The following is a 15,895-nucleotide window of genomic DNA, read 5'->3' as shown; positions in this document are numbered from 1 at the left end:
CAGACTGATGGACTGGCAAGCAGCTTTCCATGAGAATGGTACCAACGCTACATAATAAAATGGCCACAAACTGCTTATTATACAGACCAAATTCAACAACAGTCATGTTTATTCCCTTCATTGCTTTGGAAAACACTCAAGTATAAAGACTCTACGGGTATGTCCACACTGCAGCTGGCGGCGTGCCTCCCGGCACAGGTAAACAGATGCACGCCAGCGCCGCTCCAGCTAGCACACTCAAAATAGCAGTGTGAACACTGTGGCACAGGCTAGCCACCTGAGCATGGACTCCGGGAGCAGGCAGGCTTGAACTTGGGCAGCTAGCCTGTGCTGCCACCCGTATTGTAACATCTGTACTGCTATTTTTAGTGCACCTGATTGTGGTAGGCAGAAATGGACTAGGTCTACTCCAGTTAGAGTGAGTCTGTCTACCCAGCTCGGAAGCATGCTCCCAGCTGCAGTGTAGACATACCCTTTGAGGTCCAGAGCTATATTTTGCCATCAATTTTTAAACAGAACTCCCCATTTATTTCAAGGGGGGAATCTGCATAACAATCAGTGGGATAACATGGGCTTCCATGTTGAAGCCAACAGTTCTTGATTTTTAATCCCAACACTGCCACTACTTCCCTTTCTGGCTTTGGACAAATTCATTCATCCAGTGCTCCCTCTGCGATTGCATGTGCCATGGAAGTGGTATTTCTGCCTCTGGAACATGTTCCCCTCTTTTCCTCACAGGTGTATAGAAAAGCCTTCTGCTCTCAGATGCTCTACACTCAAACCCAGTGGGGGTTGGGAGGCAAGGGGCATAGGCAGGTGATCCATGAGGCAAGGAGGCAATTCTCTCTACTGAAATGTGAGAATGTGTATGAAACTCTGGAAGTTTAAAAATTCAGAGTTACTTCTCTGAAGGCAGGTTACTTGCAGAGAGAGAGAACGGAAACCAAAGTCTCTTCATCTATACAATGGGGGAGATGATAATACTTACCTTCCTGCCCCAAAAGGTGTGGGTCAAGCTTTTACAGAGTTAATGTCTGTGAAACACCACATAAGCACTAAATGCTATTATAAAACAGATTATTTTAGTGTAATTTTTAAAAAAATCTCATTCTCATACCAAGATTGTCTCAATTTTTAGTGTTAAGAAAATATTAATAAACCACAACCATACAATTTCAATAGCCAATCAGCAGAGAGGATGGATATTTTTTGGCCTTTTCTGATAATTGTCAAGATAGCATTTCAAAATCACTATTTGTCTCTGTAAATATTCTTTTATTAGTTTCTTTTAAATTAAAAATGTAACTATTCATTTGAGAATAACAGCGTATTTTGCATTCGAAAGAGAATATTTGAAACATATAATTAATAAAATATTTTGTGAATCATATATGATATGTTAAAACCTAGAAATATTTATTACAGATAATTAAATTATTTAATATATATTTTAAATTCCCGCCAATTTAAGGAAGTTTTTCCTTTTGCTGGGCACCTTTATCATTCATGTTGTGATTTTATATTTTCTAACATAAATTAACAATGGGATCTTTACTAAAACAATTTGGGGAGATGTAGTCTGGATGTCCATTTAAACTGAAATAAACAACAGAGATTTCGTGGCAGGAGATCTGATATATAGCTCTCAGCCACTGCTAAGGGACTGGGAAAGCAGAACACTTGTGATCTACAGATTATCTGGAGAGAGCAGTTTGCTTCTTGAGCACCACCCATGTATTGAGCGATACTGGCATTCTTGAAGAATGCTGCTTACCCATCTTTCAGCCCCCCAAATGAGCGCAACAATGGGAATCCTTTGCAAGAAGAAGGCATTCCAGAGGCATACAGAGAAATGGTAGTGCTTTGGCCTCAGTCCTGCAAAATGCTGAGCACCAGGCTTCAGTTTTGTCTTTGTTACACCAGCATTACACTGGTGTGACTGCATTCCTGACAATGGAGATATTCATGGCCAGGAATGGCAACAGAGAAATACGCTTTATACGGACGGAAGCCATCTAATTTTATCCAAACTTCTCTCTTTTCCTCAGTAAAGAGGAAACTTTCCTTTTAATTTACAGACTAATGCACATTAGCCAGTTTTTAACTTATCTATCCACAGTACGTTGTGTATTTATAGAGCACCAGTCATGCTCAGTAGTATCTCTTGTAACAATTATATACAATATTTTCTGTATATATTTTGTCAGATATACCACAGGAGTTATGTAGTCCTCTCATTTTGCATATTTAGTTCAGGTACTTAACCAAATACTGCACATGAACAACATATGATATCAGGAAGTGTATTGTACTAGTATCAATGAGAACTTAAAAGGCAACAATTACCTCACTAAAACTCAGATTTTTCATATGAAAATTGGGGACAAGTACATTTTCTTAATGGGATCCAAAGTGTTTATGTGCATATCTCTATATATCTGAAACATCTATGTATATATGACAATCAAGTATTTTAACTAAGAGCTAGTTAAACATTTTGCCAAAAGTTCCCCTGGAAGTACAAAACAAATACTAACTAAAATAACATGGTTTCTCTTCATTTCTAGTTCCCATCTAATTATCTAATTTTAAAAGCTGAATAGTCATGTTTCCCCCCCTCCAATAGCTTGTGGGAAAGCAAACCCATAAATATATAACTTTTAATACTTTCTGTGTTGCTAAAATATTACCAAATCTCACCTTAGCTTGAGGGAGCTGTATGTGGGGAAATGGGAATGGTGATAGAGTCGTACCACATTGCTAGACATTGTCTGGCACAGAGGTATCCTACAGTTACAGGTTGAGATGGTTCAACACAGAATGCTGCAATATGTTCTGGTGCTTTTAATTGCATTTCTGAGCACGGGAAGTTTGCTCACTCTTCCTATTCTTGGCTAAATCTTGTTGCTGTGGGGGAACATATGTCCCCTAACCCAGAGACCATGAATCTTTGGGGATATAGGTTTCTGACAAGCTCTTCAGCTGTATATACCTTCTAATGTTCTCGAGTGTAATGGAGAGATCCTTTCCAGCTCTTACCATATGTCATAATTTATTAATGTGAATTAAAATACTGCATTAAACAGTTGCCTTGAATCATAAACAATGCTTTCTTTCACCCAAGAGGACAGATATATCACATGGTCCAAAGCCCACTAAAGTTATTGAGAATCTTTCTGCCGCCTTTAACTGGCTTTTGGATTAAACCCATGCTGTATAAACCACCCAAACAGCTTTGATGTTTGCACTATAATGGTAATATATTCGGATCTTCTGTCTGGAACCAATCTGATACAGAAACGCTTCCACAATCTATGCATACAGGAGTGGAAATTGTGTGTGTTGAAGACTGTGAATAGACCATTGCCAGCTCAGGAAGTCTATATGTATAAACACATGGATCACACCTACTAAACCCTAGGCCACAACACAGCACAACATGCTCCAGGCTCCTGCTGTAGAAGTTCTAAAAGAATAGCCATTCTACAAGTATTTCACACTGCTGGCATTAGCTTTTTCATGTGCATTGAAATTTAAGTACCTCCCAGCAATGTGATGTCATCTCAATTACAAGTAAAAAGGCCAGGAATTAGCTCGGTTTTAGCCACATCAAATCCAGATCCATCAATCTGGATGTGGCTTGATAATTTTCTTTCATTTATAACTCCAAAGTGTGGTAACATGGTCCCATGTCTTTTGATAGCGAAAAATTATAACAGCAGCTTTTGAATATGGGAAAGCTTCGGAGCGGGTGTTAATTTTAACATTGTTTATCTGCAGCCTCATTGGTGTTACCTTTACTTTTCATGAAATGTTATGGGAGTTTTTATTCCTATTTAGTTATCTTTTTATTTCATATTTTTAAGTGAGAAGCTAAAGTCTTGACATCAGTGTAGGCATTTATAGGAGACGTGTCATGTGCTCTCTGTAGGAACAAAGAAGAAAACATCTGTTAATAGTACAAAAATGCAAAGAAGGAAAACTGTGCAATACAAAACTAGATAACAGCTTTGCAAAATTCTACTCACCAATGGCTAGTATTTTCCTCTGACCGGTGGATAATATATAATGAGATTTTTTTTCTATCATCATCAAAATTAAGGTATAGGACAGCCAAGTAGATTTTATGCCTGGGCTGCTTAGGCAGTTTTGCAAGCAGGCTACACATACATTTGGAAGATCAGATGACATAACAATCACTTGAGCTTTGCTCTCATGATTTCCGTTATGTCATTAGAACCCCAGAATATAGATTTATTTCTCACTGTTATCTGTGTGCTACTCTCTACATAATATGAATCGTGGCATTGTTAAATGGACAGCTCACAATGGTATCACAAAAGAAAATATGGCATTGTTCAACATAATAGCTGTGACTTCAGTTTGAAAGATCTGCTGAGCTGGAAAGTGATGCAGAGAACTCTAGTGTTACTCTTTTAGAACCTGATCCTGTGAGGTACTAAAGCATCCCCAACCCTCACTGAACTCAAGTGAAAATAAAAGGTGCGCAGCAAATCTCGGAAGTGATCAGGTTTCAGAGTAGCATCTCACAAATAAGGGGCCCTTGACTCTCAAAGGCAATCTGTCATTTTGTTTTCTCAGCCATGGCATTCTACTGTGCTCTCCAGGGTATCCTATCACTCTTATGTTATTTCTTTATGGTCCTAAAATGTAAATAACAAATTTACTGTTTCCTCCTTAGTATAGACTAAAGGCGAAATCCTAAAGTTCTTGCTGCCAGGAGCTTACATGTATTAACTTTCTACAAAACCTACCTTCAAATTCTATGCACAAGCCGCTTAGTCTGCAGCCCTCACCAGCATAAATATGGTCCTACTCAGAAGGTGCACAAAATAACTGCAAAATGGGATGTGGGGTGAAGAAATGTGGAAGGAGTCAGGATAAAAAGACATATTGCACCATGAACTTTCCAGCAAAACAAGTCATTTATTTCTAGAGCCCTGGATGGATACAAAATTTTTATCTGCATCTGATCTGTGATCTGCAAACATGGTACACAGATATCCATGGACATAAAGGGATATCCACAGATTTGCAGGGCTCTATTTATTTCAGTAGATTCAGTCTATTTCAGGCTGCAAGAAGCTTGGAAAAGGTTTGTACACATTTCCTTCTTCCATAGCCCCTTATCCAGACTCTGCCATAAGTAAAGTAGTACAGTGTTCAGAATTTGAAGGTTTGGGCATGGGATTAACCTTTGCAATGTGTGTTTCTAATCACACCCACGGCTGGTCAGTACAAACTTTTTTTTCTTGTCACTAGATGGCAGGATGTGTATTTATTTACACAGCAAAGTTTTGCAATAAATTGGAGAATTGCAGCTCTTTCCACTGCTTTTTTTGTTACAAAATGATCCTCAGGTCTTGCTAAAGCAAAATTCCCATTAATTTCAAAGGGTTTTTTCCTAAATAAGGCCTGAGTAAAATCTATAGAGCACCAGTCTTCACTTGCACTACACAGCATTGAAGTTCCCCTGGAACTAGGTTGACAGAGACTGTAATCATAGCTTCCCTTGGGAACACCGTAAAGGAGGATTTCCCCACCATGGCATGCAGGCCGCAATAATAAATAAATAATGAAATAATAAAATAATAATAATATTTAATAGTAAATGAAGTAATAGAACCCTAAACTGTAATGGAGTTCTGTGGTAATCTCTGTTTAACAAAAAGAAAAGGAGTATTTGTGGCACCTTAGAGACTAACAAATTTATTTGAGCATAAGCTTTTGTGCTTTATTTGAGCTACAGCTCACTTCATCGGATGCATGCAGTGGAAAATACAGTGGGGAGATTTTATATACACAGAGAACATGAAACAATGGGTGTTACCATACACACTGTAATGGGAGTGATCAGGTAAGGTTTGCCCAGGATATTGGACTAGACTGTCCCAGTATGGTCATTCTTATGTGCACTTTAGCTAACAATCAGCCGATACGAGTATCTGGAGATTGGAGGTAAGACTTTTTCAATGCAGGGCCTTTAGTTTTAGAAGCTTCTTCCTCTGCTGGTCTGACAGAATAGAGTTGATTGAACTTCAAGGTGTAATATTGTTAGATAACTTTGTAATGAATTATGTTAGTCATATATATACTAAATAATGTTTGAGAAATTAATATTATGTATAATATTATAGAAAAATATAAAGGAGCTGTTTGTGTGTGTTTCTGCTGATACAGCACTCCAGACTTTGCTGAGACAGTATCAAGGTTGTGTAAACTAGAAATTTGATTTGTGTATCTTATATGTAAAATTTTTGGCCTGTGCAGATACCAGGGTGAAACCAAGACTCACTAGGGAGTTGTTATTTCTGCCAACACTAATGGGCAGGTGTAATCTCCCCTAACAAGACAATCTAAATAAAGAAATTATACACTAAACAGACAGGAGCTAGTTAACAAGTAAAAACCCAAAGCCCCTAAAACAAACCAGTAAGAAGGATAAAGATAAGGGAGAGCTGAATGAAAAAGTGAGAGCAAGGATAGATGTGCCGGGAATCAGATAAGAGTAAAGAATGTATTAATTTAGGTTAGTTATGATTTATGTCTGAGAACGTTTTAATTAGGGGGGTTAGAATGGAATGTATATAGATAAATACACAGATGAGGTAGCTTGGTAAATTGAGTATGCACAAAGTTATGGTACAGGGGATAAAAGATACATGATTGACAGTAAGACAGTGGAGAAGAAACAGAGACCAGAGTTTTGAAAAGTCACTCTGTTCCAAAGAAACATGATTTTGTAACTTACTTTTCTTGCCTTTCTGTTTTTGCATGTATATATAGTTCATAGGTGATAATAACATTGTCTTAAAAAGTACATAATAAAGGGTAAAATAAACGTTTAAGCCTTATTGGAGGGGATTTCATTTCTCACTCAAAAATACAATGATCATCTTCTCTCAGTCACTTACCTGACATAAGTAAGTAGGATGGGAAACGTGTTAAGCAACATTCCAGAAGAAAAGTTAGATATTTAGGCGCAGATTTTTAAAGGTATTTAGGCATTGCTCTGTACAGCATTGAAAATCATAAGTGATTTAGACAGTTAAGTTCCATTTTCAAAAGTGACTCAGGCACTTGTGATCCTAAGTTAGGATTTTGGCTCCTAAGTGCCTAAGTGCCTAAGAAATAGTATTTTTCAATTCACCTCATACAAGCACCATAGTGCAATCTCTTTATCATGAAAGTGAAATTTACAAATGTAATTTTTTTTTTTACATAACTGCACTCAAAAACAAAACAATGTAAAACTTTAGAGCCTACAGGTCCACTCAGTTCTACTTCTTGTTCAGCCAATTGCTAAGACAAACAAGTTTGTTTACATTTACGGGAGGACATAATGCTGGCCGCTTCTTATTTACAGTGCCAACACAAAGTGAAAACAGGCATTCACCTGGCACTTTTGTAGCCGACATTGCATGGTATTTATGTGCCAGATATGCTAAACATTCGTATGCCCCTTCATGCTTAGGCCACCATTCCAGAGCACATGCTCATGCTGATGATGCTTATTAAAAAAAATGTGTTAATTACATTTGTGACTAAACTTCTTGAGGGAGAATGGTATGTCTCCTGCTTGTTTTACCCACAGTCTGCCATATATTTCATGTTATAGCAGTCTTGGATGATGACCCAGCACATGTTGTTCATTTTAAGAACACTTTAACTGCAGATTTGACAAAACGCAAAGAAGGTACCAATGTGAGATTTCTAATGATAGCTATAGAACTTGACCCAAGGTTTAAGAATCGGAAGCGCTGTCCAAAATCTGAGAGGGACGAGGTGTGGAGCATGCTTCAGAAGTCTTAAAAAAGCAACACTCCAATGCAGAAACTACAGAACCCAAACCACCAAAATAGAAAATCAACCTTCCGCTGTTGGCATCTGACTCAGATGAGGAAAGTGAATGTGCGTCGGTCCGCATTGCTTTGGATCATTATGGAGCACAACCCATCATCATCATGGACGCATGTCTTCTGGAATGGTGGTTGAAGTATGAATGGACGTACAAATCTTTAGCGCATCTGGCACATAAATATCTTGCGACGCCGGCTACAACAGTGCCAGGCGAATGCCTATTCTCACTTACAGGTGACATTGTAAACAAGAAGAAGCATTACCTCCTGCAAATGTAAACAAACTTGTTTGTCTGAGCGATTGGCTGAAAAAGAAGTAGGACAGAGTGGACTTGTAGGCTCTAAAGTTTTACATTGTTTTAGTTCTGAATGCAGTTTTTTTGTACATAATTCTACATTTGTAAGTTCAGTTTCCATGATAAAGAGGTTGCACTACAGTACTTGTATTAGGTGAACTGAAAAATACTACTCCTTTTGTTTTTTACAGCGTAAATATGTGTAATAAAATAAATATAAAGTGAGCAGTGAACACTTTGTATTCTGTGTTGTAATTGAAATCAATATATTTGAAAATGTAGAAAACATCCTAAAATATTTAAATAAATGGTATTCTTCTATTATTGTTTAACATCGTGATTAAATCACACGATTAATCATGATTATTTTTTTAATTGTGCGATTAATCACGATTATTTGTTTAATCACTTGACAGCCCTATATTTTTCATATTCTTAATTCAGCATTATAGTGTTATTCAAGGCACTGCAGGTAAAGATCTATCAACTGGTAGGTACATCATAGCTCATTTTAGTAATGGTTTATAACTCTGGAGTTCCCATTTGCTTTTTCTGAAAGGTTTTCTTTTCTCAACAGTAATTAGTAATGATCACTCCATCTTCCCATTTTCTCTACAAGTGACCACACGCGCACAAAATTCTTACTTCATAACTTCTATCTTCCGGCCAGGAAGGGCTGAATAAGAGTAGACTGATGAGGAAGCTCAGCATAGAAGCTGAGCAAATATTTTTTTTTATCTGAGAATGCTCTCAAATAAAAAACTGAATTTGCTTCAAGTTGTGTTTGTACCTCTTGTGTGTTTGCTCTATGCAAATAGCCTAACAACTGGGTCACCTGGAAAGTATGTTCTCAGAAACAGTGCATTTAAGCAAACATAATGGAATATTCAACGTAAGAAAATATTGAATTGATAAATATGATTCTCTGGAGACCTAATCGTACGAGTTACCATGTTGCATGAATTATCCAATAAGAGATCAAAATCAAAACCATGCATCAAGTGTCTAGTCAAAATTAGCCAACCCACGATGTATTTTGAAAATCACTCACAATAAAATGTTGATGAATGATTAATAGATTACTGTTTTTCAAACAGAGTTCAACAAATAACTTCAAAAAGTGAATATGTTTTCAATAAAACCATAAGTTGCTAGCTAAAATTTCACAAACAGAAATACAGGCTAAATTCACTATAGAAGTGGTGCACTATGAATTAGTTGCTCTGACCCACTCACATGTTAAGTAACCAGAAAAAAGCCAATGAGGAAACACACGAGGTTCCATTTCCCAGAAGCATCACTACGCTCTGTGGCGCTTCTATTCTCTGATAGCTCAGGGCAGAACATGTTATGAAACTGAGCCCTGGCCTGACAAATGGAAACCAAAGCTAATCATCATGAGTTGGCTCTGAGAATAAATTTAAAAAAAAAATCCTTCTGGACATTTTAAAATTAGGAACAACAACATTTGCTATTTCAGACTGATTTCAATCATATCTACAGAGGAAATAAAGCAGTTATAAAAAATCATGTTAATAAAATTATTTCTTTTCAAATGAAAATACAATTTGGGTTAAAAAAGTAGCTATTTGCTTCACATATTGGTGTTAAATTCCACTACAAACCATGCAAGTGACTCCAGGATTCAAAAGAAATGTTTGATTAGTTTTAATACCGTGTTTCTAACTGCTGCTGCAGCAAGCCTGCTAAGATTGAATGAACTCGTGTGCATTGAGTCATAAGGTTTTACATCCTCAGACACAGCTGTTTGCTTCCCAGGATCGTAGTAGAGCACATTCACATAAGACAAGGATATATGAATGGCCACATTCCAACATATGTACCTAAACGAAAGTCTGGGTGAATATGATCTAACTCTGGGAAATAGGTTGGTGCCATATAGCAGCAATGTATGAAGTTTAGGCCACAGAACAGATGTTTCCATGCCTGCCCTCCACTTAATTTGCAAATTTTGAATATTAGAAACTCCCAAAGGACACAAAGAGGTAATTTTGTATATAACATATATCTTCTAAAAAACTACCTGAAAATTAAATGCAAGCAGCCTCCATATTTATAATAATAATTAGCACTTATACAGCACTTTACTTATCCAATATGTTTCACAACTATTTACTAATTAATTTCCCCCCTACTGATTATTCTGATCAGTAGAGTGGACAAGTGTTATTTCCTCTACCCCACTCCACCTCCCCCATTTTTTTAACCTCCAGGAAAACAGATACAAACGGCTTAATTTCACTTATGCCAGCTAAATGAAAAGAAATCAAAGTCAAAGCAATTATACCAGTGTAAAATTTATATAAGTGAAAGCAGAATCAGACCAGAAAGGTTAATCCAGGATTCATCCTGTGGCACACAGTGACTCGAAAGGTTGAGCCAGAATTATAACTCAGCAGGGTCTGGCTCCTAACCCCATGCTCTGTCCATCAAACCACGTTGCCTCTAATTTATATCCACAAATTTACATCTATCTTTTACATCTAGATTTTTTGAACCATTATAGCTTGTCCAAACGGGGTTTCATTGGATCCCCATGTCTGCAGAGGTAATGGTTAGATTTGCTGCTTAGTAAAGGGCAAATATTGCCTAATGTTAAAATTGCTTGAGTATTATATTCTAAGACTAACCTGGGGAAAATATTTTAGTGCTGTTGCATATTTACTATTTTCATTATTATGCCAATGTTTAATGTAGTCATCTGCATATATGTTTCAATACTGCATGTGTGTATAGATGATTTTTATAATTCCATGAGAAAGTCACTTGGTATTCAGGGGAAGGGCCTTTCAAATGATTTGGAAATGTCAGGCAGTATTCTTCCTATCCCATTTCTATGGCAGGACTCAGCAAGTTTGCTGGAATATGCAAGAAGGGCCAGATCTGACTGCAAAAAAACTGGGCTGGGAGAGTGAGAAGCTCTGGAAAGAAAGGACTAAAAATGCCAGGTCTGGCACAAATAAAACTTAACTCCAGCAGTAATACCCAGGCAGAACTAATGGAAGGGAAAAGGAATTGGAAGAGAAGGGAATATTGGAATAATTGGAAGGGAAGGGAATGGAAAGGAATATGAGGGGGAAAGGAGTCCAGGAAAGCTCGCTGTATTTTAAAGAAGCCTTACTGAGGGCACAGGAACAAACCATCCCGATGTGCAGAAAGAATAGCAAATATGGCAGGCGACCAGCTTGGCTTAACAGTGAAATCTTCGGTGAGCTTAAACACAAAAAGGAAGCTTACAAGAAGTGGAAACTTGGTCGGATGACTAGGGAGAAGTATAAAAATATTGCTCGAGCATGCAGGGGTGTAATCAGGAAAGCCAAAACACAACTGGAGTTGCAGCTAGCAAGGGATGTGAAAGGTAACAAGAAGGGTTTCTATATGTATGCTAGCAATAAGAAGGTCAGGAAAAGTGTGGGACCCTTACTGAATGGGGGACACAACCTAGTGACAGATGATCTGGAAAAAGCTGAAGTACTCAATGCTTTTTTTGCCTCATTCTTCACAGACAAGGTCAGCTCCCACACTGTTGGCCTGGGCAACACAGTATGGGGGGGAGGTGAGCAGCCCTCAGTGGTGAAAGAACAGGTTAAGGACTATTTAGAAAAGCTGGACGTGCACAAGTCCATGGGATCAGATCTAATGCATCCAAGGGTGCTGAGGGAATTGGCTGATGTGATTGCAGAGCCATTGGCCATTATCTTTGAAAATGTTTGGCTATCGGGGGAGGTCCAAGATGATAGGAAAAAGGCAAATATAATGCCCATCTTTAAAAAAGGGAAGAAGGAGAACCCAGGGAATTACAGACTGGTCAGCCTCACCTCAGTTCCTGGAAAAATCATGGAGCAGGTCCTCAAGGAAACCATTCTGAAGCACTTGGAGGAGAGGAAGGTGATCAGGAACAGTCAACATGGATTCACCAAGGGCAAGTCATGCCTCACCAACCTGATTGCCTTCTATGATGCGATAACTGGCTCTGTGGATATGGGGAAAGCAGTGGACGTGATATATCTTGACCTTAGCAAAGCTTTTGATACGGTCTCCCACAATATTCTTGCCAGCAAGTTAAAAATGTATGGGTTGGATGAATGGACTAAAAGGTGGATAGAAAGCTGGCTAGATTGTCGGGCTCAACAGGTAGTGATCAACGGCTCAATGTCTAGTTCGCAGCTGGTATCAAGCACAGTGCCCCAGGGGTCGATCCTGGGACTGGTTTTGTTCAACGTCTTTATTAATGATCTGGACGATGGGATAGATTGCACCCTCAGCAAGTTCGTGGATGACACTAAGCTAGGGGGAGAGGTAGATATGCTGGAGTGTAGGGATAGGGTCCAGAGTGACCTTGACAAATTGGATGATTGGGACAAAAGAAATCTGATGAGGTTCAACAAGGACAAGTATATAATCCTGCACTTAGGATGGAAGAACCCCATGCACCACTACAGGTGGGGACCAACTGATGAAGCAGCAGTTCTGCAGAAAAAGACCTGGGGATTACCATGGATGAGAAGCTGGATATGAGTCAGCAGTGTGCCCTTGTTGCCAAGAAGGCTAACAGGATATTGGACTGCATTACTAGGAGCATTGCCAGGAGATCGAGGGAAGTGCTTATTCCCCTCTATTCAGCACTGGTGAGGCCACATCTGGAGTACTGTGTCCAGTTTTGGGGCTCCCACTACAGAAAGGATGTGGACAAATTGGAAAGAGTCCAGCAGAGGGACAGGAAAATGATTAGGGGGCTGGAGCACACGACTTAAGAGGAGAGACTGAGGGAACTGGGCTTGTTTAGTCTGCAGAAGAGAAGAGTGAGGGGGGATTTGATAGCAGCCTTCAAGTACCTGAAGGGGGGTTCCAAAGGGGATGGAGCTCGGCTGTTCTCAGTGGTGGCAGATAACAGAACACGGAGCAATGGTCTCAAGTTGCCGTGGGGGAGGTCTAGGTTGGATATTAGGAAACACTATTTCACTAGGAGGGTGGTGAAGTACTGGAATGGGTTACCTAGAGAGGTGGTGGAATCTCCATCCTTAGAGGTTTTTAAGGCCTGGCTTGACAAAGCCCTGGCTGGGATGATTTAGTTGGTGTTGGTCCTGCTTTAAGCAGGGGGTTGGACTAGATGACCTCCTGAGGTCTCTTCCAACCCTAATCTTCTATGATTCTATGAATTCCTTGGAGTAGCAGGAAGCAGACTGGCAGTTCCAGACTGCAAGCCATCAGTGAAAATAGGAATGCAGGATTGTAAAACAGGCAATGAGTAACCTGAGTGTTGAAGGTGCCTAGTACTGGGAAACTCTGTTGGGAGATTACACCATAAGAAGGATCCAAGGAAAGCCTTCAGAATGGAGTGCTTCCAAGGGACTTTGGGTAACATATGGGTCTATAAACTGGAAAAAAATAAAAGTATTCTTGTATATTGATTTTACCTGTGATGTGTTATAATGTTTGCTTTACACCATTAATCTCAATAGCTGCACAGTTGGGTAAAACACCCCAGCTGTCTGTATGCTAAAATGTATCAAATTATTGTTTGAGACTGACTCGGTTAATAAAAGTTATTAGCTGTTAGAGATTGATAAGTGTACACACAGGCTCTGCTGATCTGTGGCAATTCAGATGTTATAGACTTCTACAGCAGGGCTAAAGTGCATAATAATAATAAATAATAATAATAATAATAAAGTAAGATACATGCAACATTTTCACTCCTACTCTCGAAGTGCTTTACAGTACAGGAGAAAGACTGAATCATTATCTTCACTTCCCTGCTGTGGAAACTGAGGCGGAGAGAAGTAACACACTGTTTGACCAAGGTCACAGTGCAAGTCACTAGCAGCCCTGATCATAGAACCTAAGGCACCGGAACCCCCGACCTCTGTCTTATTCACCAGACTTCTTGGTGCTAATTACCTCACACCATTTTTATCAAGTATTTGTACCCCCCTTGCCAAACCCATTTCTTTATACCAAAATGGGGCCCACCCTATTCATTTTTGTTGGTGCTTATGTGAGGGCTTTTTAATAGCTTATTTGGACCCTGCTAAGTGACTAAAGTCTATAGCTAAGGCCCGCCTAAATGTTAGAGTAATTAGTAGAGAGGAGAATAAATTCCTCCCCAGAAGTATCATTGAGGAATTACGAAAAAAATATTGATGGGTGCAATGTGATGCACGTTCAAAAGCAGACAAATTAAATCATGTTCAAGAAATATCTACTGTCCAGTGAGATACGTCAGCCCTGGCCGGGATGGGTTAGCACAGTGGAACTCAGATTGAGGCTCACCGGCCGCAAGTGGGCTATTTAATGCATCTCCTGCGGCTCTTTGCACCATGTGATATTAAAACACAGTGTGATTTAACTATTAACCAATCTAAGTTATTAACCGATCAGGATGCTTTTACTATGTTATTAACCAATTTTAGCTGATAAAATAATAATACTTGGTCAGTCATTTTGCTGTGAGAATGTTATATATATATAGTAAAAGAAACAATGAATTCATACTAGTGTGGCTCTTTGGGGTAAAGTTAATCACCAATTTGGCTCCTGAACCACTGAGGTCTGAGTATCACTGGGTTAGAAGATAAGGACGACACACTGGCCCGATCCTCAGATTCAGCCAAGCCCTTTTCACTGCAGGCACCTGGAAGGTGGAGGACAACAAAGGTTCCCTAATCCTGGCTGGCTTCTAGTGCAGTTCAGAACAGCCTAAGAGCATGTATCTAATTTTGACCATAAGGACAGTTTTTAATTACTCTATTTAGCTAAAATTCCATGGGGTTACGTATGGATTTGTTTTTTCTTTACATTAAGATAGTGTCACGTCTTCACTTTGTGCAATCTGATTTTAATTCTGTTACATTAGGAAATCTTAAATAATACTTGCAGTCTTATTATAGAAACATGATAGCAAAGTAACAGTTAAATTTGGATTAAACCAGTTCTGAAACCACTAAATAGATACTGTATCCAAATACAGTGATGGATGCATTTGAAATAACTAGAATGAAAGAAAACTACATAGAATCTACTAATTTCAGTGTGGTTTATATGGAAAAAAATAAATGTATACTACCTGTGTTAAACTTTTAGATTGATTTCATTATAAAAACAGAAGCAAATTTACATAAGAAACAAAAAATTTAAAAACCTTACGTGCATAGTTTGAGCACAGAATTTCAAAGCTAATGACTCAATATCTGGTCGCTTTTAAAGTTGTTCAAAGCTACCCTACCATAATATAGTATGCCATGTTCATTAGCTTTAATTTTCTAAATTATACACTGTAGATATAAGATAGATCTTTATCTTTCTTTAGAATCAACTTTTTATGTTAATACATTAATATTTCCTGTCACACACTATTATTCACTGATGGAAAAAACACAGTATTTGCTGGATGCACTAAAATTGAATAAATTAAGACACAGGAAGGTGACCAAACCTTGAGTGTCAGAGTAAAAACCTGTGGACTTGGCATACTGCTTCTTGCCTACTGAATGCTGATCAGTTCAGATCTATTGATACTGCTGTCTGTCAATAGCAATTTCTTACCCGGGTAAAAAGTGATACAGCTGATAACAGTACCTGTAGAAATTTACGACTATCCAGTCACTGATGTTCAAAAACTGTTGCAATGAATCAATGCAGAGAAATACTATATGTATCTTTGGCTTTATATCAGGTGTGCAAAAGTGAAAATAAATC

At 38.5% G+C, this 15,895-nt stretch overlaps 1 protein-coding gene across 5 annotated transcripts in view; it reads right to left on the bottom strand.

The window, feature by feature from the left end:
- ADGRB3 (adhesion G protein-coupled receptor B3) overlaps positions 1-15,895 on the bottom strand; it is a 604,312-nt gene that overhangs the window by 354,916 nt on the left and 233,501 nt on the right. The gene's annotated exons all lie outside the window — the stretch shown is intronic.

This window comes from Natator depressus, chromosome 3 (assembly GCF_965152275.1).
Source record: "Natator depressus isolate rNatDep1 chromosome 3, rNatDep2.hap1, whole genome shotgun sequence".
Taxonomy (NCBI): domain Eukaryota; kingdom Metazoa; phylum Chordata; order Testudines; family Cheloniidae; genus Natator; species Natator depressus.
This window is presented reverse-complemented; position numbering and strand designations above follow the sequence as displayed.